General features: G+C 45.6%; 1 long non-coding RNA gene across 1 annotated transcript; it reads left to right on the forward strand.

Moving 5' to 3' along the window:
* Positions 1–347: 347 nt before the first annotated feature.
* Positions 348–27751, forward strand: LOC138473762 (uncharacterized). The gene is made up of 3 exons (XR_011268898.1): positions 348–398; positions 770–864; positions 27241–27751. It is a non-coding gene; the product is annotated as an uncharacterized lncRNA (long non-coding RNA).

The raw sequence follows: 27751 nt of genomic DNA on the forward strand, positions 1-27751 counted from the left end.
CTGTATTATTCCTTTGCGTAGTACATGTGGGGTACATATTTACCATATAATATATGCCACACATATGATATGATATGATATGGTATTTGTAACGCGCCTATATACAGGTGTTTCAATACAAACTTTAAATAAATGCTGAAACAAAGTTTATGCCTACTAAGTAAACTTGAAATACTAACATTGAGTGAACTAAATCGAAAAAACAGTAGGTAATACATGAAGTGCACTATTTTAAGATGGCGGTTCATTAATCCGTACTGTGGAACTTAGGTAATAGAAAAATGACTCAGCACATTACTATGGGAACACAAAGATATACACAAGGATTCTGCCTCGTGCTCACATTCAGGAAAGCAACGAGACCGACGCGTGTGATTTCACAAGACTTCTAGTTTGAGGTAAGAAAAATTCTGCGAGTCCCTTACGAAGTACGGCATGCTTCGTAAACTAATAACGTTTGCATGGATAGATATAGAATTAGATGATATGCAACGTGCACGGAATCACTGACTGAGTTATAACTTTGTTGAGTGGAAGGACTTCCTAATCACGGCACCGGCAGGGCACGACAGATAGAATACAATTATTCTGTACTTATTACACGCCTAAAGCGTATCTGTACACCGAGGCACTGGCAACTATATCTAAATCAATAATTAAACAACTATGTGAACACGGCATCTGTAAAATATGCATGATGCCAATGCAAGATCAGTTTAATAAACATTCAGCATAGATACATTGTAAATATTTAACCAATGATTTGCAGGAGGGATCTATCCCAATGACTTGTGCAGTCCCCTAATGAAACAATTTCTTGGACAAGATCAAATCACGACTATGAGTTGACTACACCACAATCTGGTAAGATTGTTTGAACAATATAATATGCTGTGCATTATGGTAATGAAAAATGTGAAGAAGGTTTCAATTTCCTATTTTTAGCGCACACAGAATAACGAATGTAATGATCGTATGTAATATGAAGTACAATGCTCAACATAGGACTAAAAGGAAACAAATGCATAGGGAACAATGAATGACTCATTAATGATTTTTCTAACGTTTTCATACATAATATATACATATTAAGTTTATAACGTTTCCCTTTTCTTTTCTTTTGTTATATGTTCTCATGCATGTCTTATTTTGCATTGAATGTTCTTTTCTCTCTTTTTTTCAACCCATCCGATCCAACCCCTCTGCCCTTCCTTTTTCTCTGTCAAAAATACTTTTTTGATATACAATGCAATAATATACACTATTGAATATGTCAAATGAGTTGAAATGGATGAATTGTAGAGATATGCGGATGAAGTAATATATACCCTCTATGTTTTGAAAAAGGCTTAGCTCAAAGCCAAAACACGTGTCAACAAAGTTATACGGCAATCAAATGATTATATACAATTCACAAATACAAGTTTGTTTGATAACACAACAAAATTTGTGGTGCATTTTTCTTTGTGTGGAACAAGTATCTACGTTACTAATTAGTTTGCCAGATTTCTCCCACTCGGGTGAATCAAATAATGTTAGTCTCATCTCAGTATGGCATAAAATGTGGTTGTGCAGATTTTTGCTTTTTATTCTCTGATATTTTCACTCAAAGATTCTATTTCCATCTCAGAATATTGACATAGCCGGCATAGATGCTAGGATATGTGAATCACTGATGTATGATTTTTCTGTGCAAAAATATCTCCATTAATATAACTTGCATGACCAAACAAATACAATAAAAATATTGTTTTACATTCAGCAATTTGTTTGAAAAATTAAGTTACAATGGCACTCCTATCAAAAGAGATTTAGGAAAGTATGATCCCATATGCAAGATTTAAAGATGCGCTATATTTCTGTCCATGTAATGGGTTTGACAAAATATTAAATAGAATTACATTCCCTGGACTGGAAACAGTCATATAGTGTCAGTTATGAGGGTCCACACCAGGGAAATGTATGAACCCTTGCATGCTTTGTTGTCATGGTACTGTTGTCAGAAGGTTCTTTGAAATTAGGCTGCTTCGAGCCAAATGTTGACATAGTCCAGGCACCTTTATTATTAACACCATCTGGCTGCCACTGATGCCAAACATCATATCTTGAGTAAGCGTAATGCATTCTTAGTGGAGGGCAGGTTTGATGAAAGTTGCTGATAAATTGGGGAAATCCACTGCAATCCCAGGGTTGAGCATATACTCCTGTATTTTAAGTGAATGCTTGGATAGACCCAGTGAAAAATGGAGCCTGTTAATGAGCAGTATTTGTTTTTCTCCATAGCACTGTTGCTGGGGTCAGAGAAAATTCAATCTCGCTTTCTGGCCTAAAACTGCTGCTGGTTTTGTTCTCACATGCATCTGTTGCGCTTTAAATAGAGGCATTTTAACAATTTTGCAATCAGGCTCCTATCTATAAAAGTGTACAGTTTAAGGACCTGATTGACAACGCATTTATCAATGGGATTTTGCCACAGAAAAACGATTTTGTAAATCAGGCCCAAAGTTGCTGTAGGTTTAATTTTATATTGTGGCGTTAACACCCGATCCTGTGGGCTGGAACGGGTGTTAAGGCCATTAAAAAAAGGATTTTCCCTCATTCGACAGGAGGCTGTGCGCGTCCCTTTGAACAAGGCAATATCCTTTACAAAGATGGCCGCCATGGAAAGGGACAGCGGGGCTCCGTACGGAGCTCTTCTTCCCTTTGCATGGCAGCCTCCGGGACGCAAGGAGAAGAAGCGGATGCAGCGTTGGGACTCGCCGCGGACGAGAAAAGGTAAGTTGGGTGGAGGTGGGGGGAGTGGGTGTCGAGGATTTAAAGAAAATTTTAAAAAGGGAACAGAGGGTGGGGAGAAGATGGCGGCAGGGGGAGCCAGCTGTCAGACTGCTTGGAAAGCGGGCTTGTACCTGAGGTTCAAGCCCGTGCTCGAAGCCATCTGATTGGCTGGCTCCGGTTCACAGTTCTGTTAAGAACAAAGGAGAAATAATGTAGGCCTCAATACGATTTTTCACTTTTCTATAAAAACTGCTTTTTCATCCCAGATTGACTGTTCTCCATTTAATAAAGATTGCTGTATGCTTTCACATAACTGAAAAGATTAATTTAGGGCCTTGTCAATATACTTTAGATGTAGCTTGTCTGCTGACATCACAACATTTCAAATGCTTTGCGTAGAATCGAATTCCTATATTTATTTTTAAATGTGGGACTTTTCATTTTCTCCTTTTTGTATAAATGTCCCTACAAAAGGCATCAGCTTCCTGAGGTCATCACCTTCACTACCTTCCTTTCAAGAAATTCAAGAGGATGCTATCCTTGTGCAACGGGTTCTCAAGACCTTCGTGTTTCGCCACCAAATCAGCAGCTGCTTTTTAGAGTGAATCGATTTGCTCCACGATCTTCGGGTCTTTGATTTCATCTATGGCCTGTTCCATGGCATTCACTCAGTCTCCCAGCAAGGCAATTTCAATCTTCATCTCTGCCAAACGTTTGGTAATCTCTATCTTAAAGCTCACCGTTAACGTGTTTTGGAACATTTGTAGACAAGCCATCAGATCCTCCTTTGAGAAGGCTAATGGTGTGAGTTCCATCCCCATTTGTTTGTCTTTGCCGCCCATGTCATTCTGTGGCAAAATGCGCTGGGATGTCAAGCCCATGCCTCCTTTGGTGAGCTGTTGTGTGGAGCACATTCTGCTGCCCTTCAGATCATTTCTAGAGCATCAGTTGAACACAAGTCCATAGGAGTAAGCCCTCTTGGTAGAGGCCTCAGCCCCCCTCTCAGTCTTTCATCTTGGTCACGCTCCCTCTCAAGCCTTACTGCATTTTGGAGTGACAGTGTTGGGAGAGTGTCATCTTTGGATCAGGCACTCTCTCTTTCCTAGGGTGCCGGTACACTATGGGCCCAATGCTGCACCAACTATAGGCTTCCAGGGACCTCTCAGACTGGCTTCAGAGGCTCCAGACCCACCTTAATGGACCTGCTTATTGGGATTCACCAGGACTAAATGAGATACACCCTTTCCCCTGAACCATTATTCGAGCTAGGCACAATTTAGAATCAATGGCCCCTGTGCACCTTAACAATTGTATCCGTGGAATGAAAATAGTGTCATAGTGAAACGGACAAGATGCGGCACCGAAGAATATTCACAGAGCTCTGTGGCATTGTGGTGCGAAAGCACTTCTTCATTGTCAAGTGCTGAATGTTCCATGGTGGTGTGGCAAAAGCCCCTTTTTGTGGAATGCAGCATACAGACAGGCTGCCTCAAAGTGCACAACATAAACAGAACCCACTGTGCCCCCGATAGCAGTTGTTGCTATTACTGAACTCGCTGGCACTCATTTTATTGACTTCCAACGGATACCATTCCATTAGCTGAACTCAAAATTGTGCCTTTCAGGTTGCCCACACACATTTCTGCATTATGTGCATTAACGCTTTCAGCCATCATGTGATGGAAGGAACACTATCTTCAACATTCATATAAACAAAGACAATCGTCAGCATACACCCATTGGTCGTTGCTCATGGTGGAAACTCGAAGCTGAAAAAAGACCACAACGAACAGAGTGGACATTACACATCATGAAATACGACTCCTATCGAATAAAAAGAGGGGAAGCGCAATGTAGACGGGCCTAGGTGTCACTGCACGTTGACTATACGGATTGTCTGTGCAGCCTGAAATACATGCGCTCGAGCTCCAATGCAATACTCTCAAGAGATGCCACTGAGAAGATAAAGGTTTGCAATTCAGATCATCATCTCAAACCTCTCCTTTATGTCGGAGCACACATTATCATACAGACCACGCCTGTGCTCGAGCTGGATACAGTGATTAGCAAGGAACTTTCACGACCACCACAGAGGACAACGGATCATTTGCAAATTAGGGCCGTGAAAGCACAATGTTGGCCGTTGTCTATAGCGATGTCTTTGTACTATCGAGATCTTTTGGAAAAGTTGTCCCTAAATCCTATTTTAATTTTAATTGTTCTTTCTAAAATATCCATCTTTGCTAGAGCAATGTAATACGCACCAGAATGCAGAACTTGTAATTTGAGAAATCATATACTTCACAGCTACCATTACCACAGTTTGTATGGTTCAATACTTTCTCCATGACAGTCTTTCCAGTACATAACGTCTAATTACTATTTCAAAGGCTTAAATGGGAAGAAAGACACGCTTGTTATCAGTAGGAACCTCTCGCTTAGAAAGATGATGTGCAACCATTTTAACTCTAGAACAAATCTTTTTTGAAAGTTCGGGCACTATCTTAAGAAGCATCGACCATCTCAGGTGACCATTGCACGCTTTCCACATAACCCCACAAACATCCACAGGCTAACAGGTGGAGCATGCCAGCAGAAAGGCCAGTCACACACCAGCCTATCATATGCAAAGATCCAAAGTTCTGATATAGGCAAAGAGAACTTCTGAAGAGTTTCATTTTATTACATGATACAGATGTAACAAGCATTGGCAATGCCAACATTTTGTGCAGGCATGGGAAAGGCACTTGCCAGGCACCGCTGTAGCGGTATTAACTACCCATTATTGGTAGCAGGTACAAAATGGTGCGAGTACCTGGGCACCTAATAGCAGTGTCTGGCAAGTGGCAAAAGCCTAAAACTTGTTCACAAGAGAAACATTTTGGCTTTGCCAATGCTCGTTTTTAAAGGGACTTCCATGAAGGACATGCAGAGGGTTTATAAATCGAGTGGTTGAAGTTATAACTGGTAAGACATTTTTATCACAACAGATTACTCTCTTAAGCAATTAACTCTCAGAAGACTGCTTTGAACAAACACTGACAGGCACTTTGAATGCAAAGTCTGATGGAAAGACTGGATTAAAGCAAACTCAAAGTGTTCCCATGAGGAGGTGTTTTGGGCGGGCAGAAGCAGGAATTGCCATAGGGATTAGAATGTCCATGGGCAGGCAATGGGTGGGCACATAACCAAACAAAACCAACAGACTCTGTCCCTCCTCATTCGTCATTCCTTCCTATCTGTACTCCAATGCAATAGATTCGGCTTCATAAAACCGCTTACTTCAATCCCAGCTGCTAAAAACTACACAAACTGCCCATCAGAAGTCACCGGGAGATGCAGATGCCTTCCTTGCCATTTGCCACTTAACCCTCGTTATGTGGCCACCATCCTGTCCTACGGTCTCCAACCATCCAGTGGGGACTCATGGTCGTCATAATTTCCCTAGCAGCCCTGTCCATCTCTCGTCTGCTGACATCCCAATGCAACAGTCTGATAGTGTGCACCATCAGTCATCACCAGTTGGTGTATTCAGGAGCAGCTCTTGCCCAACAGTTGCCTATGTTGGTCTACATCTGTAGAAGAATGTGTACTCTGATTCTTCCTGACACATACAAACTAGGTTGACACTTTACCCACACTAGGAGGTCAAATTTATCGCTATAAATAATTAAGTAACTGTGAGGTCTAGCGTTAATAATATGGACATCAAGACCAACTAGCCTTCTAGTAGTTCCGTCATAGTGCCACTGCTTTTATATCCTCCTGGAATGGCCCAGCTTCTAAACTTTTAGATACAGTACATGTATGGATTGGTCTGTTGTCAACTGGGGGGGACGATCCTCATAGAGCAACCTACCTTCATTGGTTGATCTACAGAATATTAAACCTCTGAGTCCAAATGAATGGTTAGAAAAGGACTGGATGTAAAGTCGTCAAGTAATGCTATGTGGAGAGCCAACCTGCATTGACTATTTCCTTCAGTGTGACCATGAGACATACTTAACAGTAAAACAATCAATGTGCCACAATGCAGCCTAAAAAGAATTCTGAGGTTATTTTTACCACGAACTGTGCACGAATTTGGAATCGTTTCCCATTCTCTGCACATTAATCTTCAAAATCGGCTCTAAAAATAAAATCTGTAAATGAATAGAAGATGACCATGGCTTAACACAGTCTATCATAATACTACATCACAATGGCGTTTCTGAGGGTCGGGGTGGGGGGCTGGCGAGCTCTGCTTTCCTTATCTGATGGCTTGCCCTGAGGTGTACCCACATGCAGAAAGTGAAGCTATCACATAAGATGCACATTTCGTCTCTGCTGCACATTCTCTTGTTGGAATGCTACCAGAGAGTTTCTTGGGAAAATGTTGGGTCCCAAACGGACACTACCCTGGGCCTCACTAGAAAGGACTAACTAACTGCTGAGGCCATCACTGTATGTTTGTGACTAGAGCAAGTCACTGCACAATATTCTTCTGACCAAAGCAATGCATGTGTACTGGATATTTAGCTTGAAGCCCACGCCAGGCATATAGGTCCACAACATCATAGTTGTCTTTGCTTGATATCAATGATATATATACAGGGTGTTTCATTCTGGTTGGGGACATCCAAACTAGAAAGCATTAACACTGATGACACACTTATTTGTTTATGAACCATAAATACCCCTATCTGACAACAGAATGTGAAGGGTGACACAACTCTACCCGTAAATACTGTTAACATATCGGATTTGTCACTTTTGCCAACTCTGTCTTGACGTGTACAGTGCAGTAGAATGCTTTATTAGCAGCACGGTCTAAAACAAATATTGATGGTCTGCGCCGAACCACACCAGGATTATACACGGCGAAGAATTGCTCTTCCAAGGGAAGCATCAGCATCATACAGAAACACACCACACCTAATCCTTCAGGCTTACCAAACCTCTGAAGGCACCAAGGCTCCGAACCACACCAGCATTATACACGGCAAAGAATTGCTCCTCCAAGGGAAGCATAAGCATCACACAGAAACACACCACACCTAACCCTTCAGGCTTACCAAACCTCTGAATGCACCAAGGCTCCAAGCAGCAAATTCCCATAGGCAATCCGACAACTAGAAGACTGCTGCCTTTAAGTCGTCTCCACAAACAAAAGAATACGATTTGTTTCCTTGTAAATGCCATATTTCAAAAGCCTTTGTAAAGGGAAAACGATCTGCTTGGTATAAAATGGTGAGGGGGACATAGCATCACGGAATGCCTTCCCTGTCCTCAACAACAACCATATTATGCCTCTGCTGTTGACAGGGCTATGTCCGCCTTGGTCTATGGTCTTCTCTGAGGCTTCCAATGTAGGGCCGCAAACAGCACCTCTTCACTGGATCAGAAATGAATACAATGCAAAAAGCCAGTGGTGTGGTGTGGCCTATGGCTCGGCAGTTAAGCTGCACGGCACACACCCATGCTGTGCTGTTATTTGTATTTATAGTGCCCCATTGCCAGCAACGTGGCCTTATGATGTTGGAATTGCTTCCTGTTTGTGATAAGAGGTGGATTCAAAGAGTGAAAAGTCAATTTGTTAGGCTTTCTGAAACAACTGCGGGATTCAAGATGTCTCTAGTACCATGGATGGGAATTTCAAAGCTGGGGTGCTTGGTATGAGACAGAGCGCCCTCTGTGATGAATCCCAAGGTATTGTCACTGTTTCCATGGGGGGAGTCCAGTTTCCATGAGGCCAGGGAGGGGAGGCCGCTACCAGATTGTCCCCCTGGGGTTGGTACGGGTGGATCTCAAGGGGGCAGGGGGATCCTTCATGGGACCAGTGACAATGGCCCTGGGAGAATGCAGTATTCACTTACCTCTTTGGTGTCCCCACTCAGACCCTCACATCGCTGTATGTTATAGCAGAGCAGAAGGCATCATTGACAATACTGAGATGAGGACGAGGGTGACTTACCCAAAATACAACATATCATTGAGACGAAGAAGTTGTAACAAGGAGGCAAAAGTCCACCGCGGAACCAACACACACAGTACAGTTGCAAGAGGCAGCCCCAATCATAAAAAGGGAAGAAGGATTCAACGGACCGCCAAGCCAGCCCTCTGTGACAGGGGATCGATGGCTGGAAGTTGGGACGCAGAGACACAACTATCAGAGAGGTCCAAGCGGGGCGGACCTGGCCGGTGACAGAGAGAAAGGAAGCCAGACGGGTGAAAAAGGCAGAGAATGAGGACGCAAGCAGCCAGAGACATGAGGCACAGTCTGGAGCTGCAGAGCCGCAGGAAAGACAATGCAGAGAACTGCTGCAACAGAGAAGCTCTGCTCCACCTCCAGAAGAGACAATTTCCTGGCGAAAAAGATTTAATTTGAGCTAATTTGCATACCCACAATGCCTTGCTGTTGTGGCTCAGAACTGGAGGTGAACTTCCAGCGATGGCTACTAGGGGGCATTGTGGAATGTGCGACTTGGCTCAAATATATGCCTAGGGTGGCTGTGCCGTTATGACGCGGAATGGCATTCTGTTGCCATGGCAATGAGACGAGTGTTGTCAGGGACTGCCATGGGGCGCCAGACCGGATCTACGGTCTTCTGCCCTGTGTTCTGTTCGCAGGAAAGAAGTACTCTGAACCCCTCTAAATATAACAAATGGAGGTAGGGAACTCTGGTATTCCTTAGTGCGCTTTGCCAAACCAATTTGGCCGCCGAGCCGACGTCATGTGTTGATGTCGGCGGGCGTACGGAAGTCATGGAAACTGACTACAAGTAGCACTTAGGACGGACGCGGGGCACAGGACCGCTGATGCCGGTCTGATGCCCCGCATTCCAACAATACCATTTCTAAGGTTAGTAACCACAAGTGGCTGAGACTAAATACAGCGGGGCACTATGCTCTGCTAGCTGTTATGCTAGGCAGTGGGGAGAAAGAGATCTAGCGCCTCAAAAAATTGGTATTACTTGGAAATCCATTACGAACTGGGGATCCCAAGCACCAGTAGAAGGAATTATGCATTGGGAGGAGGATGTATGAGATAGCGCCATCATGAAAGGAGCTATTCGTTTTATATCCAATTTTTGATATTAGACCAGAGTACGGTGGAGGGAAACAGAGGTGACTGCACTAAGATTCACAGCACACGCCTTCTCACATGGGCTGGGTTAGTGTGGTTTATGACACATTAACTATGAGACTGTTGGAGCATGATCTATGTCACAGGTTCCCAAGTAAAGGGTTATATTTAATTACAGGTTGAATTTTATGTAGAAAACCATCATAGCCAGAAGGTTAATTCACGTTCAAAAAACATATTAAGTATCTCATGAGTCACCCAGACTAGGACACTAGAATCATTGATATGTATTAATTGTAACTCACAGATGAATACACAACATTTATGAAATTCCTATTGAAAGTACAGCTTACAGCCCTGAAGATGGATAACTTGTTTTATCCGAAACGCGTTGGTACTGATTGAATTCTATGTTGGAGTTTCTGTGTTGAAGTTCTTTTTTTCAAGTTTGAATTTGTATGTATTTTTTCTTTTTTCTTTTAATAACGAAGTTGTACTGATTGCTTAAGCTCTTCTGTTTTGTTTTTTTACAAACCTTTAAGATTGAATCTTTTTGTAAACAAAAACTGGTCATAAAGGATGTATATAAGCCCAGTCGCTGGGTGTTAAATGTATAACATGAGATCTCGTTGAGCCAGTCATAAAAATTATTGATCTTTAATATACTAAAGAGTGAACAAATCTTCTCGAAGGACATTGTCCGTTAGGAGTTCATAAGGGTAAGTATAAATTCCCTCATGGCCTGGGGGCGATACCCTTGTGCATCGGAAATTTGAGAGAAAGGGCGATCTCTGCGATAGCCAGAAGAGTGAATCAGTTAAATTGACAACGATTTTTTGTTGCTCCTCCATTTCAATTTACTAGGTTAGTGAACCAGGCCTGATAAAAGACTGGAAAGGTTAATTTTGTTTCACAGACAAACAAAACACAGTTCTCCCCTCTCCTGGAGGGAACCTTTTTCTCTAAGATTCCAAGACGCAAACGGAGGAAGAGGTTCCCTCCAGAAGAGGGGAGAATTGCGTTTTATTTATTATTGGAAACAAAAATCAAGGAAGAGGTTCCTCCCAGGAGATTGAGGAACTGTGTTTTCTTTGGTCTGAACATTCAAGCAGTGAACATTTAACTATATATTCTCTCACAAGAACTGTGACTTAGAGTCTACATCCAGGAAGAGAGGGGCTTCTTTCTGGATTAATGAGACATCAAGTTTCCTTTAGTTAGTTTGAAAGTGTAAGGGACGGAAATAGGTTTAGACACAGGACAGTGGATATTTTACTTTACGGATATCCTAACTGGGTCCTTAGTATTTTTATGAGGAAGAGCAACCCTTCACAGTAAGTAGGGCAAGCTGTTGTAAATGAAAGTTGATGCCAACCAATTTTTTCACAACTGTGACAAAGACTCATATTTCTGCACCCTTACACCTCTCACTCCTGCTTATGCTCATCAAAAGCATTGGTTCGTGGCTAGTCTATTAAAGGTCTTTTTGGAGGGTATGGGATCGGCCTTCACTGTATGAAGGCTGAGCTGAGGTTGTGCATGGCTTGCAGTCACGGACACTATAGAGGGCCTTGAATTTGAAGTGCTTCTCTAGGGAAAGCAAGTGAAGGGACCTACGGATTGGCAAAATATGATGGCTTTCTGCCATGCTGGTCAGAATACAGGTTACTGCATTTTGCAGTCTTTGTAATTATTTGAAGCAGAAATGTGGGGGTGCCCAGATAAATCCTATTTGCCACAGGTTACAAGCTCTAGCTGAACCTTAACCTCTGGTTAACTGGCATCAGAAAGAGATGTGGAACTCACACCTCCAAACCAACATTTTATTTTACACTAACATGATTTTGGCTACTTTAATTGTGCCATTTTACCTAAATACCTAAGTGGCCCATGTTTTCTGACTTCTGTGAACATGGACGGCCATAAAAATACATAAGTGCCATTTATGCAGTTACTGCTCTTCCAAACAGTAACATATCTCTTCCGTGCCTACGGTATCTTACAACTAAAGGCCCTTGATAAAACAAGAGTAGTCTTTCAGCATACCACATGGGGCTGTAAACCAGAAACTGCACCACTGCAAGTGCAATACTCCCCTCACTTTTTCTGTAGGGAAAAACTAGGTAAAAATAATATATTCTTTCAATTTGCACAAGCTCAGTGTTTCGCCTAGTGCTGATACTTTGCAAAACTGCACTTATCCCAATGCAATGTTTCTGTAAAATTGCTCCTCAATGGGATTTTGTTACAGAATTACAGGATTGGAGTTGCCTTGCAGGACTAATCAATCACTGAGCGGTTCAGACTGGGAGGACTCTTCTAAAAGGGCCTTATGATTGACAGTAAGAACCTAAAATAGGCAACGTTCCTAAACTGGAAGCCAATCAAAACAGTTCAGGGGATGTTCGAAATGAGTATGCCTCCAACTTTCGGAGCACATATGAGTAATTAATTCTGTAAAACCTACAGCCTTTAAAAGCCTTATAGCTAACCCCCTTAAGGGTTGCAATAGTCAAGGTCAGGAATGATTAAATCTCTAACATTTTATAATGATCCAGGTAATCAGGAAGTGAGCATGCCTTTAAGGTATTTGATATTCTGCGCTAAACCATACTTCTTTGAAGAGAAATAATAACAGTGGGTCACATGTCAGGAGTTGTCTTTATCGTATTCCAGCTGGTCATGGTTAGTTTGTTACTGATCCAAAGTGTAAATTATGTCATTTTCTGGCTCTGTGTCGATGATATCTCCCACCTCCAATGTTTAAAGACTTAATCAGAACAGAGACACGCGAGCTGGAGGAAAGGAGTGATGATGGTGGATTGATGCATTTCTCATTAAATGCTCTTGCACTAAAGTTGGATCCCATCCAGTGAGAGTGTTCCTTTTTATTTTATTATTATAGTGCAAAGCACTAATATATTCTATATAGCATAATTAGTTCCCATTTAGCAGTAAATAATATTTGTTTCTCAAACATTACAAATCATTTTCAATTAAAAAACGCATAATAATAGATACAAAACCAAGAAAATCAGGGGGGGCGCGGCAGCTGGAAGTCATTCATGCAACTCTCCCAAAAATTGATTATATTACGATTATATACTGGGTGCTGTTTCTGTATCCCTATTGTCTCTACGGCATAATTAAATATCTAAATGTGGTCAGCAATACCCCTACGCACTGTAGTCTATAGTTTCAGCCGTGGGTAACATAACCGCAATTGCGAATGCTCACCTCGATTCTTTTCTTTAGTGGCCGCCTCTCGTAACTCGAGCTATAGACTACAGTGCATAGGGGTATTGCTGACCACATTTTGTATATTTAATTATGCCGTAGAGACAATAGGGATACAGAAACAGCACCCAGTATTAATGGGAGGGTTTAGAAGTAAATCAAGCAGCATAACATGGCGTGACATTCCAATGGAAAAGAAACATTTAGGAACAATGTGAGTGTTCGTAATTGCGGTTACGTTACCTATGGCTGGAATTGTAGATTACAGTTCGTATGGGTATTGCTGACCACATTCTGTATATTTAACTATGTCAGCACTAATGGGAGTGGTTAGAAGTAAATCAAGCCGCACAACATTGCGTGGCATTCCAACGGAAAACAAACATCTAGGAACACATGGGAGACCGAATAGTTGGAAGGCATGTTTTAATAACAAGACAAATAGAGAACATTTAAGCCTCCAGAATAACATCGTATGGAGTATATCAAGATCGGAGAATATATCCTGAGCCTCCTGTTTCTTATTACAGAAAAATACTCCAGGAGAAAAGAAAGGACTATGCACCTTCCTTCCTTCGACAGGACTGAAGTTTAAAGACAGGTAAAAGAATATTTTGAGTACTATGCATCTACAATGGATAAGCTGGCATTTTGAATAAGAGAGTGGGATACTAGTATTTGATCTCCCATCTCTTACAGAATCCTGCAACCAACACATGCGGTCGAGCTCTAGATACTCGCAGCACACAGTAGGCATGAATAAGAAATTTGAAATATAGAGGTAAGAAGTGTTCTACCTCAAAGCAGATAGAAGGACCATCTAGAATACATTTGGAATTAGGTTTTAGGAGCACTCTGAGACTTATGATAGTACCACATGTCTCTTTTGTCTTTTTATCCTTTAGGATTAGGGATTGATCCATTAAGCCCATGTGGACTCCGGAAGATATCCTCAAAAAACTTCACAGAATTGAAGATCATTCATAGAATACTAGACTTACAAGTATTCGTCCTGAAGAAATTGGCTACCTATGAATCCCGCTGAAACAGGCTGTCTGTTCATATAGTAGTACTGGTTGATAACCCAGACTCCGATACCCTTATAAATAAAAGAAAAGGGCTTGTATAAAGAAATGCATTAAGTTATCACCACTCATTTTCTCCCCAACATAGTACATTGGTGAGAAGATAAGTCTTTTACATTACTCTATTGAACATTGGTCATAGAGTCAAATATATATTTTTTTGTTTTTAGCGATAAGACACACGCTCTGGGGGCGGAAACATTACATACATATACCAACCTCCACCCTGTGTGCACTTACTTTTAGTCACTAGGAAAGTGGTTTAGAGAGGATAGGGTTAGGATCTTGACATTCCCTTGTAGTCGGCACACCAGCACCAACTAGGGGCGGGTATGAATGGACACAAGATTTTCTACAGATAGGGCTATTTAACTTGTGCTAGGGACTCAGTTTTAGGAATAACTTTGAAAATAAATTAGCCTTCTGTCACTATTGTGTTACAATACTGAGGTATAGACAGGCGGCGAGTGCCTTTCGACTCCATTTTGTGGTTACTTTGGTCTGATGATCGCCTTGTAGACGTTGATCTTTGTCCGGAAGGGCATGGACTTGATCTTCAGGAGTGGGTACAGCGCTGCCATCTTTCCTGTTGCCTTCTGCTGAGTATTCTTGATGTGGCTTTCCCAGTTGAGCTTGCTGTCCAGGGTCACACCGAGGTAGCGGCTGCTGCTCTCCCATTTGATGGTCTCACCGTTGAGGCTGATGTGTGGGTGCTCCTTGATCTTCTTTCTGGTGAACAGCGTTGCGGTTGTCTTGCTGGCATTGAGTTCTATTCGCCAGTCGCTGTACCATGTTGCAATGGTATCCAGTGAAGCTTGCAGGTTCTTTGCCACTTCCTTTTCGTTGAATGACTGGGAGATGACTGCGACATTGTCTGCATAAAGTGCCAGATCGGTCTTGTGGAGATCTGTCGGGATGCCGTTGGTGAAGAGGTTGAACAGGAAGGGTCTGAGGTTTGATCACTGTGGCACGCCTGCGCGGATGGCATGTGATGAGGACATCTCAGACCACATGGCGACATGGAAGGTGCGGCCTCCCAGGTAGCTTGGAATCGTCTTCACCAGGTAGTTTGGATATCCCAGGCCAATCATCTTATGCAGCAGTCCCTTGTGCCAGACTCGGTCGAATGCTTTGGCGACATCCAGGAAGACGATTACTGGGACTTCTTTATGTTGAATCCGTGGCTGATGGTGTCCACCACTCTCAGCAGCTGGTAGGTTGTTGCATGCTCTTTTCGAAAATCCAAACTGTTCCTTTGCTAGTAGATTTCTTTCAGAGGCGAAGTCGCAGAGTCGAGCGAGGATGTCCTTCTCCAGGAGCTTCGATAATCCAGAGAGCAGGCTGATGGGGCAGCGGTTCGCAGGATCCCTCAGTGGTTTGCCAGCCTTTGGGAAAACGATGACCCTTGCTTCTTTCCAGGAACTCGAGAAGTGCTGGAGCCTCATGCATGCATTGAAGATCTCTGTGAGGTGTTCCATTGATGCTGGTGGGAGATTCTTGATTGCCAGGTTGGTTATTCCGTCGCTCCCTGGTGCCTTGTAATTCGCCAGTTTTTCTGCAAGTCCTGCTACCTCAGAGCTTGTGCACTCCTTGATGTCTTCTGCTCCCAACCCAGTTCGGTCTTCTGCGAGATGCTTCTCAACTGCTTCCTCCAATCTGTCTGAGAGCCTACTTACCTTGTTCGGGGTGAACGAAGCCTCCAATGTCTCGGCAAGAACCTCTGCCTTGTTGCTGCATGCAAGGTGGGTTCGTCCCTGGATTGGTGGGCTTGGCTCCTTCTTCCCACTCAGGCGACGAGTCATTCTCCACACTGAGTTGTCTGCCTCCTTCAGCTTGGCTGTTGCAGCCTCCCACTTCTCTCCACGGTGCTGTCGGATCTGTTCCCGCAGGAGTCTTGTGAGCTTGTTGTACTTCTGCAGGAGATCAGGCGTGCACATTTTCTGTCACTGGCGTCGGGCCCTGTTCTTGTCGGCAATTGACTGTTGGATGCCTCTCGGTAGGTCGTAGATGGAACATCGGGTTGTCTTCTGCTTCGGAACGCTGCTCTTGATTGCCTCCTGGACTGCTGTTGTGAAGTCTTCCACAGCCCTGTCGATGTCTTCCTTGCTGCTAAGCGGGGTTGGAGTGACCTTGCTGTTCAGCTCTTCCTTGAAGCGGCTCCAGTCAGCTCTTCTGAAGTTGTACTTCTCGGGCTGCTGGTAGGGTTCCATCTCATCTCCCACAGTGATTGCTACTGGGTTGTGGTCCGAGGTCAGCTCCACCAGTGTTTCCAGCTCCACAGATTGTTGCAGGTTCTTCAGTAGCACGATGTCCAGCACATCTGGTTTGTGACTTGCTACACCTGGGTAGTGCGTGGGCTCAGTCTGGCCTGCTACCACACAGTTGTTCTTCCTGGAATACGCCAGCAGTGTCCGTCCCCTCTGGTTGGGAGTCCTGGAGTTCCAGCATCAGTGTTTGGCGTTGAGGTCTCTGCCGATGATTTTCGGAACCGTCGAATCCAGCAAAGCATCCAGGTCTCTGAGGTCCAGTTTTGCTTTCGGAGGGCAGTATGTTGCGATCAGTCGGTGGGGTCCTGTTGCAGTCTTGACTTGCACTCCAGTGGCTTCAATGCTTCTGAGGGGTGGGAGTGCAATCTCATGGTGGTCAATCGTCGTCTTCACTATCACTGCTGTCCCCCTCCTTTGGCTCCTGCAGGTTGGTCGGTCCGGTACACTCTGTGTTTCGCCAGGCTTAGCTTCTGGTTTCCTTGCAGGTGGGTCTCTGAAAGCAAAGCAGCACTCACCTTTCTCGTTTCCATCAGGTGAAGGAGTTTGTCTGTCTTCTTCTGAATACCGTTGGCATTCCACATCACGATGGCGCAGCTGGGTTTAGATGCCATGTTGGTTCTTTTTTTTTTGCCCTGGAATACGCTCAGGATGAGCTTTGCCACCGTCATCATGGTGGGGTCGATGTTAAACCCTGCAACAAAAGCTGCGATCTTCACAATGATGTTCTTCCAGTCGATGGAGCTCGCTCTTACCTCTTCCTGCGCTGAGGTGGCAGCTTGCGGCGTGTTGGGTGGTGGATTTAGGACTCCAGCGTAGCTCAGCCCAGATGTAGTGGGTGTCCTCTGGGTCTTCGCTGGTCCTTGGCCTGGTGGTGGGTGAGGTGGGTTGTTCCTCTGCGCGGCAGCTGTTGGTTTTGAGTCCTGGCGATGTGCAGTGATTTGGTGTGGTTGGTGTTGTCCGCTGCTCCTCTGTGAGTCTTTTGTAGTAGTTGGTGGGTTCCGTGGAGCTCGCAGTAGTGGTTGTGGTGCCCTCCTCTGCTGCTCATCCTGTTTAGCTTTGGTAAGGGCTGGGCATCTGTGGTAGCTGGCAGGTCCCTTGCAGTTGGTGCAGGTTGCCGGATCTGTTCGGGCTCGGGTGCAGGTTTGCGATATGTGGTTCTCCCCACATCGCACACAGCGTGGATCCTGGTGGCAGAAGGAAGATGTGTGGCCGATGCGCTGGCAGTTGAAACACATGATCGGTCCTCTTCTGCCCTTCGGTGGTAACTGTGCAGTTGCATAACCGTATGATCTTTGTCAGGTCCGCTGGTTTTCCATCGCTGGTTGGTGCCAGGGTGGCAACAAATAGAGGGAATTTCTTGCTCTTGTCAGCTGGCGAGGTGAACACTTCACCGGGAGGCCCTGAGCTGCGAGTTGCTCCGCGATGTCTTCAACGCTGGTGTATGTCGGCAGGCCATGGGCCACAAACCTCTGGGACCTCACTCGCTCCAGTGGGAATGTGTAGTACTGCAGGTGCTGTACGGTGAAGGCGTCTGTCACGCTCCTGAAGTCCTCCACTGTGGTGAGCGAGATCTTCACATGCTCACTATGAGGCTTGGTGGTGAAGGTTGGTTCGGCGCACAGGTCTTGCAGCAGGTCAACCAGGTCCTTGTGGGTCTTCAGGCTCTTCACGAACACTGGGGGGATCCAGATCTTCTTGGGGGTGGGGTTGTCTGCTCGTCTGCCGCGTTGCCAGGTTCTGTGGTCAGCTGTTCGTGCAGTAGAACACCAAACCTGTTGCTGGTGCTCACGCCTGTAGCAGATGGTTCAGTCATCGTCTTCTTCCACTTCTGAGGTGATGCAGCTGGTGACACGTTTCCACTGGTCTTCCGCTTGTGAAAGACTTGTTCCATCCCTTGCATCTCAACCTCAGTGTCCTGGAGGTGGGGAGTTTCAGACATCTGCGCCGCCATGATAGATCTAGGAGAACAGTGGAGAGAAGGGAGAGAAAAGTGGAGAGAAGGGGGAGAAAAAAGTGGAGAGAATGGAGAGAACAAAGTGGAGAGAAAACAGGAAAGAAAAAAGAGGGATAAAGAGGGGAAAGGGTTGAGTGCTCTTTGCCGCTCTTTTAGAGGCTTGCTCTTATCAGAGCAGTTTGTTATATATACAAGCTGAAAGGAAGAACCAGCTCAGGTGTGCCCTAAAAAGGACAGTTAGGGGGTGCACGCGAAGTGCAAAGAGCTCTTTCAAGGAATTGAAGGTTGCTTTTCAGCGGAGGAAGAGGGCTACAAGAGCGCCACTTGCCGCCACTAGGTGGAGGCAGAGACCGTTGAACAGTCCTTTCTGTTTAGGAGAACGGAGCAGGACATTTCGGTGCTGCCAGTTCGGCGCAGGCCGATTTGGCGCAGCTGGTTCGGTGCAGGAGCCGGTTCGGCGCGGCAGCCCGTGCCAAACTGGCCGCATCCAAATGTCCTGCTCCGGCAGCCGAATGCACCGGCATTACAGAGCAGGTTGATCGGAGAGAGAACATCAAACTCCCCACGCTGTAAAGTGCTCCATTTGTTCTAAAGGCTAGTGCATAGAAACCGATCTGCCAGTATTTTACCTTTACGTTTCTAGCAGGATGGATCTAAGCCACTGGTCCATGCATGCATTGCTTTTCTCCCATCCAAGCAATCGGCACTTAGCAAACGTTTCACCCCCAACTATCAAGGAACTGTCTTTTGCTCCTACCGAGGAGGGGGGTCTTGACATGTTCAGTGTACTTAAATAGCTATCGTGCTACTTTGAGGCAGACTGTGAGTGTTCTGTTCTCTGAGAGGCGGCGCGGGTGCACTTTGATGTCAAAGTAGCATTATCACAGAGCAGGAGTGCATTTCAGGACCGCAGCTCCAAGGAGGAGCAGTTTGCGTTATAGCATCGAGAAGCTGCTGCATGTGAGAAAGCACCAAGAACCCATATGCCATAGAGCATATGAATGTACTGGCGCCAAAACATCCCAGCGCCAAAACATCCCATCGCCGAACTGGCCGCACCAAAATGGCCGTGGCAAATCGGCCTGTGTCGAACTAGCAGCACCGAAACGGGGTGTACCGTAGGAGAAAGGCCCGGCTCAGGCTCGCTACCGAAGCATCGCCTGACAACGCATCTCGTGACACAAAAGTCTAGGATGCAGAAAAGCGGGCTGATGTGGACCCTCGCTCAGAACACTAAGTGCGGGCTGATGAAGACCCTCAATCAGCTCAGAAAGCGTGGGCTGATGAGGACCCTCGCTCAAATCAGGAAGCTGCTTCCCGGGCTGCTCTGATAGACGCGGCGCTCTGTGTGAGAAGGAGGGGAGCGCTGCATGACTGGTGCTAGACCCGCCCCTGTCAAGGCAGGCCCGATTGACTCCCCAGGACGCTGCCGGCAGAGGTGGCCCTGGTTAGAGAACCTCGTCCCCCCCCCTCAATCCTCCCTGCTGCTACAATCAATGCTGGGTTGCTCCTGGTATACGCAGCCCTGCCAGGAACTCCATCAAGGGACCAGGGAGCCAGGTGCTGAAGCAGGTACACATCTGTTCTAAGAAAGGAAAGGTTTATCAAAGACATTTTCACGTATATAGATCTTTGTATCTCAGTAGACAAAAGTTCAGGCCGCCCTGAAGAGAGTTTTTGAAGGATGTATTTTGGATGGACCAGGAAAGGAGGGGTTGTTTGCCCATCCATGCTTTTCAATGACCTCTTTGACAGCTGTACCCTGTCCACAATCCAAAGACAACTTCCAGACCTCTACCTTTTTCATTCAGCATGGCAAAGGGTGGCAGCCCAAAACTGGAAATAACATGGTATTCCAGATACAATGATATCAGAGAGATAGGACCACTAACTTGGAACAGGATTCTGCCAGAGAAAAATAGGCAGCAGATTGGCTGTTTTTTTTTTATCACAACATTTTATTTGCTTTGAAATAAGAGAGAAAACAAAAAACAAACATAGGTACGTATGAGCATGATAAAACGGCCTCCACAGGGTAACATGAGTGCAGTAACATAATAAATCAGAGGATGTCAGCGGATAATATTGAGCCGTTTTAAGGGTTCGGGATTTAAACAAAAGCAAACATCCATACTCCCTCACCCCTCCCCCACCCATCTGTCCCATATCTTCAAAAATGTTTGGGGGCATCCCCTTGCCTTGTACACTCTCCTCTAAAGTGACAAACATGGTCCACTTCTGCAATCCACTGGCTCAGTCTGGGGTGCTCCGCAGAGCCCCCGGATGCTGCAATCATCCTCTCAGCAAGCCCAATTGTTACTGCCAAAAATAATTTTTCGTATTTCGTCAACCCGGCTTTTTCCCATGTCCCCAGCAGGGCCAACTTCGGTACCAGAGGTACTAGAGTGCCCATTACGGTGGACAGTTTACGCATAAATCTCCCCCAGAAGACTTGATTCTGCGCACAGTCCCACAGTACGTGATACAAAGTGCTGCTCTCCCTTCCACATCTGAGACATGTGTCACTCCTAACAACGCCCCATTTGGCCAGTGCAGTATTAAATTGTGTTAGCCGGAGCCTGGCCGCAATTCGCACTTACCATGGAAACATTAGAGCCTCCACCCACTCTTCTGGATCCAACAGCCCCACATTTCTGCTCCCATGCCTCCTTCAGGTGGGTCAATTCCCTGGTGCCAAAGGCCGTGATCACTTGGTACAGTGTGGATGTTACCTTGGAAGGGATTACTGCTGGGAAAAAGTTAGCCTCCAGGGGTGAGCTCTTCGGGATTTCTTCCAAAGAGGGGACCTGAGCGCCGACAGCATGTGCCATTTGCACATGTCTAAACTGTTCCCTTCATGGTAGGCCACATTTTGTGCGCAGCATCTCAAATGAGCAGAGTCGGCCCTCCTGCATCACATCTGTGAGGGCAACTATCCCTCTTGCAGTGCCCCACCTTAAGCAATTCAGACAGGTGTGCGTTACACCAGATGGGCTAATCCAGGGAAGGTCTGCCACCCCATCCGATGTCCTGATGCGCTTCCACCCATATTTGGCATGTGTGCAGCGTCAACCCGGGGAGAGCCCCTCTGTTCCTCACCCCGCCAGACAATACCTGTCCAGGTGGCTCTCCCTTCATCCAGCCCCACTTGATTGCGATGTGAGGAAGTGCGCGTCCCCATGCAGCCAGTCATTTACTACTGTAAGGGAGGCATGGTATCACAAGTATGACACTGACACAAAAGGTACAATTTGTAAAACCTTTATTCAATTTTCGGGGTTTGGAAAAAAACATGTACTTTGCCCTATAGCAAGGATGGGAGTAGTCTCTACCATCAAATCATAAATAAAACAGTTGTTGTTGAGTCTGTCAAATCAAAATGGCCATCACTAACAAAACCCAATGCCTGCTCTATCTGAAGTACAAAAAGTGTGTAAAGGAGAATATGTATGCAAAGGAAAATCAGTGTAAGAATATAAAGAATAAATATGGCTTAGTCAGCTCTCCTCTGTACATTAGACAGCACAGAGTAAGGCGGTCCCCTTAGGCAGGATGGCGCACTCTGGCTCAGGTTTTCAAAACGAAGCCACTTCAAATTGTCTGGCCTTCCACGTTAAAATCTCTCTTTCCAGCTTTCAAAACACAGTTCAACAAAAAGTTCACGGCGGTCTCCATCAGTCGGGCTTGGACCTTTCAAACACAACACTTGTAAGGATTCCCTTCCCCAAGCTGAATTCATATCATTTAGGGGTTCCCGTCCTCTACCTTATCACACTTCCGGTCTCCCTCTGTCGTGCTCAGACCTTTTCCTGATGTCAAAGACTTTCGAATGTGCATGGCTTTTACTATAGACCGCCACAGGACCACTTCGACCATCCCTTCATCTCACACTCTTGTGTTACTTGCCCCAGTGTCTCTGGGTAGTTCGATGTGACAATGTTACGCTCACCTGCAATCCACGGGGCGCCACACGATACTGGATGGAGGTCTAAGCGCTATCCCGGGCCCCTCTCTGCTTGGTTATTGTGGCAGACGTTGGGTAGCGCCTATAACAGGAGAATGTAAGGTTAAAATACTGGTTCTGTGATGGGTGGACTCCCACCTCCCTCTGATCCAAATCCCCTCCCTTGGGGTTATTGCTCACCTTAGGTTTTTGTGTGTTGAACTCTCCGTCCTGCGTCTCTGTGCAGGGGCGCTTGGTTGGTGTGGGCGTTCCGTGGGCCTAGTTGCTTCACTGGTTCGTGTGCCCTTATGTCGGGTCCAGACCGGCTGTGACTCCGACTCTGCTTGCTGTCTTCCAGGTGAGTTATAATGTCTTTTCCGTCTTTATTCTGTCTCTTTCTTTCCCTCCGTTTTCTCTGTCTTCTCAGCGTCTTGCTCCACTACGCTGTTCCCTAACAATGTCTCTTTGTCTCTTTTTTGTTTTCACAGGGATGGTTGCGATCTCGGAGTTGCCGCGCCGATGGCGACAACCACAGTGAGTTATTGATGCGCGGAGCGCTGCGCTGTTTATTGGCGTTAATTGCTAACTGTGTTCTCTTCCCTTCTTTGTACAGGTTGCGATGATGTTTCGGAGTGATGAGCGATCAAAGCGCTGCTTGCGCAGGTAAGTGCTTTGTTAATGCTGACCTTGTTCCTTCTCCCTTGCAGGTTGCGGTGAACCGGGAGATGGGCGAGGTAAGAGAAGCGCAGGGTGCTGCCAGGACTCGCTGCTTGCCCAGGTAAGAATTGTTATTAATGCTGTCCTTGTTTCTTTACCTTTGCAGGTTGCGGCGAACTCCGGAAATGGGCGAGGTAAGCGAAGCGCAGAATGGATTCAAGACCGGTTACTTCACAGATAAGTGTTCTTGCTCGCTAATGCTGTTCTTGTTCTTCCAGGTTATTAATGGAATCCAGATCTACGGGCTTCAGGATGGGGCTGCCAGAGAAGCAGATGAGAAGGAGCTGGACACGGTGAGCGTTACGCTGCAGGAGTGCAGAATAACGCGAAGCGTGTTCTGCTGTTTAAATAGCCCAGGTAAAGTAGTTCCAAGCCAAGTATTTCCAGGCCCAGCCACACCCAAAACACTAGACCGCATGGCTTGGTCCTAAAGAACTGAGCTGTGTAATAGGCCTCCATGTTGGATTAAGGTCCAAAACTGGTATTGCTTTATTCCTGTTAATGAGCCTGGCGCCAAAGGCGCCAGGACTGACTCCATGTTTGTTTCTGATGGAGATTTAAGGCCCTTGACGCCAGTGTGAAGGGCTTTAGCCCCACTGCTGCCAGGGGGCTGTTATACCTGAGGGGGTCAGGGGCATGGATCGTGACAGACAAGCACAAAAGTTCAACATTCACCTTTTTACCCACCCCCCTTTTCCCAGGGTCAATTTTGATCACTTTGTTTTTTTATAGTTCATTCACTTTACCGCTTCATAAAAAACACATTTCACCTTTCACAGAGACTTTCGAGTGGGCTACTTCCTTTCGCCAGACCACTCCACTACTCAGCATCGCTGGTTTCACAGCTATCAGTAATTGAAAGTTCATCACAGGTCTGCCTTTCTTCGCATCTCATCCACAATCGTGCAGCCTTCAATTGTGCGATATACTATTGCAACTCCAATCTTTCCTTAACACACACCAGTCCTTCATATCGATTGCCAACTCACCTGCTGTGTGTATTTCTTTCTTGTCTTTGCAGTTTATATCACGAGTCAGGGTTAATACCACAGGCTTGGCCTCGCCTCCCCAAATCTGCCATTCACCCAGGAGGGTTGCTGGCGTCCGAAACACAATGCAGTCTTCTTGTCTTGGATTTGGCCTTCTCCATGTGTCTTTCGAGGCCTTTTGGAGGCAACAACCTCCTGCAGGGAACTGTGGGGTTCTCTACCCTTTGCTCTCGTCCCTTGGTTCGTCGCTCTGCTCCAGTAGGTTCGTCTTTTCCCCGGAAGCTCTGCTCTTGCTCATGTTCCACCTTGCTCAGAGTGTGTCTCTACGTTCCGCCTTTCATCCGTGTAAGGAGAGCTAATTGGTATCAGATGTATGCACTTAAAGTCAAGTGCCTGACCCGATTAGCAGGACATGTCGAATGAGATATGTATGGGTTAGCCTCTTTACTCTCTGTCGCCCTCTTCCTCTGCCCAGTGTTTGTGTAGAAAGGGGGAGGGGAGAGCTGGGACATTGGAGAATCCTATAAAATAGGACGAGTCGTATAAGGGAAAGGGGGGGAATACTGCGTCTCACCATCGGTCGCCTCACCCCCAACTGGATCCAAAAGCGATGGCCGTGTCCTGGCCACCTGGATGACAAGTCCCTGAGGACTTGCGGGTGAGACACCCTTTGGTTTCTCACACTACCCAAACTGTGCAGCCCAGTAACACCGTTGAAGATTGGGCAAACCTATGACCCTTCCCATACCGACCGTTGCAGTGTCTTCAGTGCCATCTGGGGTTGTTTCCCTCCCCAGAGTAACCTGCTTAGGGAACCCTCAATCGCTGAAAACTTGTCTAGAAATTGGGAGCGGGGCGTTCTGCGAGATATAAAGAAATTTGGGAAGCGTTAGCATTTTAAAGAGAGCTGCCTTACCCAACAAGGTCAGTGGGAGAGTTTGCCAGTGAGTTATATCCAGTGCAAACCTTTCCACTACCGGGGAGAGATTGGGCTGGGTTTTTCTTGATGCAACATCAGACACGATTCTTGGGACATTCAGACCATTTGAGGATTTCACATTGTATTCTACACAGAACCAGTGCAGCTCTCCTGACTGATTTTTTACCCCCTCCTCTAGAAAATGCACTCCCGATTCATCAGGTTCCGGACATTTGTAGGTTAGGAGCTATTATGCAGGTTCCCGTTGATATACTATGGTTTGTGAGCACCATTTTTTCTCAGTGAAGAGGAAATTAGATGGGGTTCGGCCTATGATAAACCTCAGCAAGTTCAATGGGTTCCTAGAGTAGAATCATTTAAAAATGAAAGGCATACATCTGCTCAGCGACACCCTACTAACAGGAGACTGGATGACCAGATTGGACCTCAAGGATGCCCATCTGACTATTCCTAATCACACCCCCTATCAGTTCCTTCAGTTTCCCTAGGACAATATTGTCACTCCATTTGGTCTGCCATCTGCACATGGTTACTTCACCTTAGTTATGAAGTGAGTGCTGAAAGCTTCATCAGAGATTTCGACTTATAATACATTTGGACGACATCCTATTGATGTCCTAATCCAGGGTCAAAGAGCCCACCATTTACATATCACAATCTTGCTACTACAAGAGTTAGGCTTTGTCACATATTGGAAGGAATCCTAGGTGGAGCTTGGTCAGAGAATAGAATTATTGGGTTTCCAGAAAGACACCTTGCAAGTCTTGTTTCAATTTTCATCGTCCAAGTTCAGGTCAATCAAGAAAAATCAGAATGGATCTGGAAGCCCAGATGATATCTTTCAGAATGCTGGCACAAATTGCGGGTCTGCTGTCCTTATGCAGGCAATTGTTTCAGGCCACTTCACAATCAAGCCCTTGACATGCTGAAATTCAACACTGCAGTAAGGGTCTCAGTTATACAAATGGGATTATTCTTTCCCCAGAAGCCAGGGCAGACCCCCAGTGGTAGTTAAACCACGTGCAAGCCTTGTACAGTAAGGCAAGATTTGCTACGGCTCCATGCCCAATTATAGAATTGGATGCCAGTATTATGGGCTGGGTGCACTGTGCTTCCCATCCACGGGAGGGAGATGGACTCCCCAGAAGGGGGGAACTTCACATAATCTTTCTAGAGTTGATGAGGGAGTTGTTTGCCCCCAAGAGCTTAGACAAAGATCAGGTGAACGGTTGTATCCTCTTGAGAAGGGACAATGCATCAGCACTCAGTATGTTAACAACATGGGTGTCCCTGCTCTCGCATGCTAGTGGAGCTAGAGAAGGAGTGCTGGCTCATTCGCCTTGATAGGAATATTGTGATTCAGGCTGCATTATCTTCCTGTGCTGCACAACACTGTAGTGAATTGTAACTTTAGGAACGTTAGAGACTTCAGCAATTGGAGGCTGCATATGTTTGGACTCAGAAAATCTGTCATCTGTGGGGCCCTCAGGAGTTGGATATTTTTGCATCACGCCTCAGTGCCCAACTTCCTTGGTTTTTCAGTTGGAGACCAGATCCAGAATCAGCTGCTCTGAATGCACATCGGCAGAATAGGCCACAGATCAGAGGTTATGCCTTCCCTCCCTTCGTGAGGATTCCAAGACTAATTCAGCAGGCAAGGCTGTAGAGTCCCTCCGTAATCCCAGTAACGCCTCTCTGGCCATCTCAAGCATGATTTCTTGTCCTGCTGGAGATATCCATAGATTGTCCTCATTTAATTTTCATGTTCACCTTTGTGATGGATCCAGACAGGGGATGAGGGGAATTCATAACCTGGTTCTTAAAGGATCGTCCCAGTTAGTGGTTTGGTAGCTTTAAGTGGTTCCTAGGATCTCCAGAGCCTTCTTCCATCATCAGGGAGTCATGGGCCACCGGAACGTCCAAGGGTAATTGCAAGTCTTGGGGAGCTTGGGTACGCTGGTGTGTGTGGAGAGGCTTGGTGGTAGAGGTAGTAAATCATCAGTCTAGCTTTTTGCAATAAGGCAAAGCATGTTGTACTGCTAATCTTTATAGATTGGCCATCTGAGCAGCTCATGTGTTCCCTATCGGCTGGCTGGTTCAAGGATTCCACTTTCAAAGTGTTCCGTTTGAAACCGGTTCTGCATGCTTTGCCGGTGGTTGTGAATGTGCTTTGAACATGCAAAACCTTGCAATTTTACTAAATACATGGCATAGATTTTTCCACGCTTAATCTCTCCCTTCTAAATTTTGCTCTCATTCCATTTTAGGCAACAACATTTGAGAGCATCTGGAAAGGATGGGAGGAATATGTTCTTGCATGTGGGACCGGTTTTCTATGCCTTGTACCAGTTTGAAGATGTCAGCAGTGGGAGTAAAGAAAAGTAACATCTGAGAGAGTTTGGTTATTTACAGACTGTTAATGAGGATAGTGGCCACGTGGGACCATGCTGGTGTAGTGCTTTTTTATTTATTGGTGTTGCATAGTTTCTATACAAAAGCACTTTGGCAAAACCGCTACATAAGTGAACGATACATTTTATAAATGCCTGAATATTAGCAATAATTATTTCAAGCAAAGGTTCAGAACAATGCCATTGTCTTGTTTACGTGTTGCTTTCTGTGACTCTTATTCAACTTTGGACAGACCTCCATATAAAATCAAATCCAAGCATTTCCTTGCGTGTTTCCTAGCTTTGAGATATCTAAGAATCTTATTTCTATATTGGCATGTCTGAAGCTGAATGAAATTGGGCTATGAATGTGACACACACACACACA

The sequence above is a fragment of the Ambystoma mexicanum genome, chromosome 8, assembly GCF_040938575.1.
Source record: "Ambystoma mexicanum isolate Mex_15411 chromosome 8, UKY_AmexF1_1, whole genome shotgun sequence".
Lineage (NCBI taxonomy): Eukaryota > Metazoa > Chordata > Amphibia > Caudata > Ambystomatidae > Ambystoma > Ambystoma mexicanum.